Below are 2,964 nucleotides of genomic sequence, written 5' to 3' on the forward strand. Positions count from 1 at the left end.
CGCAGCCTGGGCTCTTAAGGTGCAGTCAAGACTTTGCCGGTCAACCTGATCCTCTGAGGGTTGGCTTCACTGTCTCAGCTCCCAGGTCTCTGCTCACTGCACATTCCTGTACCAACTGACTATGACCAAAATGTCAGCTGGATATCAGGTGACTGCATCACCTGAACGGAGACTCTGGCCAATCAGGTTGCCCGAATGGCACAAATCATACTTTTTTTTTAAGAACTCAGGAAGTCGTCTGTAAGCTCAAGGACATTGTACAGGACAACTGGAGAGAAGCTGGGAGGAAGTCAAAGGTTATAATTAGTGAATTAATTTACAAACCTGAATGTTGTAACATGAGAAAAGTTGACGAACAAAATATATGAACTGCAGAGATGAGTCTGTTGACAGGAATACTTGTCAGAAAAAAGAATCAGGAGTCACAGAATCACACAGAGCAGAAGAGGCCCTTCAGCCCATCGAGTCTGCACGGACACGTGAGAAACACCTGACCTACCCACCTAATCCCATTTACCAGCACCCGGCCCATAGCCTTGAATGTTATGACGTGCCAAGTGCTCAACCAGGTACTTTTTAAAGGATGTGAGGCAACCCATCTCCACCACCCTCCCAGGCCGTGCATGTTACAATATGAACATATTACAATCAAGAAGCAACATCTGTACAGAATGTCCAAAAAAAGCAACTGGGATGGTTTGATCAAACTATAATAGTGGAATGGGCGAGATTACCTCTCATTTGATACAGCTGTTTAATCCTATGGATTTAGAAAGTATAAATAAAGAGAAACGGTTTCCAGTAGCTGAAAGCTTGTTAACCAGAGGGCAGAGATTTAAAGTGATTGCCAAAAGAAGCAGAGGGGACATGAGGAGAAGTATTTTTAATACAGTGAGAGGCCTGATAAGGTGGCGATCACAGATCCAATAGAATCCTTCAAAAGGCTATTGGTTAAATGTTTGAAGGATGAAATTGCAGGGATACTGGGGAAAGAGCAGGGAGCTGGGAATAAGTGGATCGCTCTTCAAAAGAGTCAGCACAGACTCGATGGGCCAATTGGCTGCTTCTACACTGTACTATATGCTGATTCTATAATTCATGCCTGTGTGTACAGAGGGAGATGGAGCTAAGAGGCCAAGGAAGATCAAGGAAGGGCTGGAGAGACAAGCTCAAGAGTGACTTGTCGCAGAAATGGACACAGACAGCGGAAGCAGCCAGGCTAGTCCTGGACGGGCGGTGAAATGGATATTTTGGACTCCATCATTGCAGTTCAGCTATTGTACTGGGAATTTAGACGTATTTTAGGGAATTCTCAGACACCTGACACATCATTCCTGTTCGATGGAGTTACAACAAGACAGTCCCAATTCCCCCAACTTGTTGGAATTGGGGGGGTATCAAAGTCAATTAACCCTTTAATCCCTCATCCTCAAATTCCAAGATGACCAGAAGTGATAATCCTCACTGATGACAATGGTTACCTATCACCGAGTATTAAGGCCTGACACATACCAATCACTTCAAAGGTAAATTCCCCTTCAGTTCGGCCTCTTTTATCCAGAATGTGTTACAAACAGGATTAAAAATATAGTTCAGTGTAAGATTCAGTGTAGCAATGAATGTTAAAAAGTGCACAGTCAGTTATAGTTTAAAAATTAATTGTTATTAATTAGCTAGAGAAACCAGTGGAGGGATTTCCCAGGATTCTTCGAAACCCCAGACCGCCCTCCCATTGGGCCTGAGGGGAGTGTGAAATTGCTGAATTTTCCCTCCACAGGGGAAGTTGTTAAACACTCAGAGCTGAAGCTGCTGTTCCCTGCACTGATGTGGTCTTTCCGAGCAGATTCAAGATTTAACCCCCTCCCCTCCAATACAGTGGCTTCCAAGATCACAGCACATCCGAATCATGTTGGATCCATTCAGGATACGGGAGTATTTGTGGGAAATACAACAATTCTATCCCAGCACTGGAAGGACGTTCAGAAAAAGAACAAGACGAGACAGAAAGTCCAGTTGGTATCTCGGACCATCTCCTTCCAAAAATACTCTTCAAGTTCCTGAACAGGGTATCCAGGTTCCAGAGGGTGGCAGATCCACACAGACCAGAAAGTTTGGCTCAATTCTGAAGCAGGTTAGTGCAATGGCAGTGACGGTAGGGAAACTGGGAAAGGGAGTCCCCCCCAGAGCCTGGATTAGTGAGGGGGAATGAACAAGCAGCTAACAGGTCCCGAACACCATTGCAGGTGCTAGAATTCTGAAATAAAAACAGAAAATGCTGAAATATCCAGCAGGTCTGGCTGTGTCTGTGGAGAGAGAAACAGTAAATGATTCAGGTCCATTCATCAGAGGTTTGAGTACTTGAAGCATTTCCTGTTTTTATTCCCGGTCCTGAGGTTTTGCCATGTAACTCCTGACAGGAACTGTGAGTGTGTGGGAGCAGAGTGTGGACAACAGTGGAGCCCACAGTGACTCCTTCAAGGTCAGAACCCCTGCCAGAGATCAGAGCGTACATTCCCACCACTGGAATAGGTACAGCAAAGGCAACTGTCCCCCAGTGAGAGTCGGCACCTTCAGGAACTGTCCCCCCGTGAGAGTCAGCACCTTCAGGAACTGCCCCCCAGTGAGGGTCAGCACCTTCAGGAACTGTCTCCCAGTGAGAGTCAGCACCTTCAGGAACTGTCCCCCAGTGAGAGTCAGCACCTTCAGGAACTGTCCCCCAGTGAGAGTCAGCACCTTCAGGAACTGTCCCCCAGTGAGAGTCAGCACCTTCAGGTACTCTCCCCCAGTGAGAGTCAGCACCTTCAGGAACTGCCCCCCAGTGAGAGTCAGCACCTTCAGGTACTCTCCCCCAGTGAGAGTCAGCACCTTCAGGAACTGTCCCCCAGTGAGAGTCAGCACCTTCAGGTACTCTCCCCCAGTGAGAGTCAGCACCTTCAGGAACTGCCCCCCAGTGAGAATCAGCAC

This window comes from Cetorhinus maximus, chromosome 19 (genome assembly GCF_964194155.1).
Source record: "Cetorhinus maximus chromosome 19, sCetMax3.hap1.1, whole genome shotgun sequence".
NCBI lineage: Eukaryota > Metazoa > Chordata > Chondrichthyes > Lamniformes > Cetorhinidae > Cetorhinus > Cetorhinus maximus.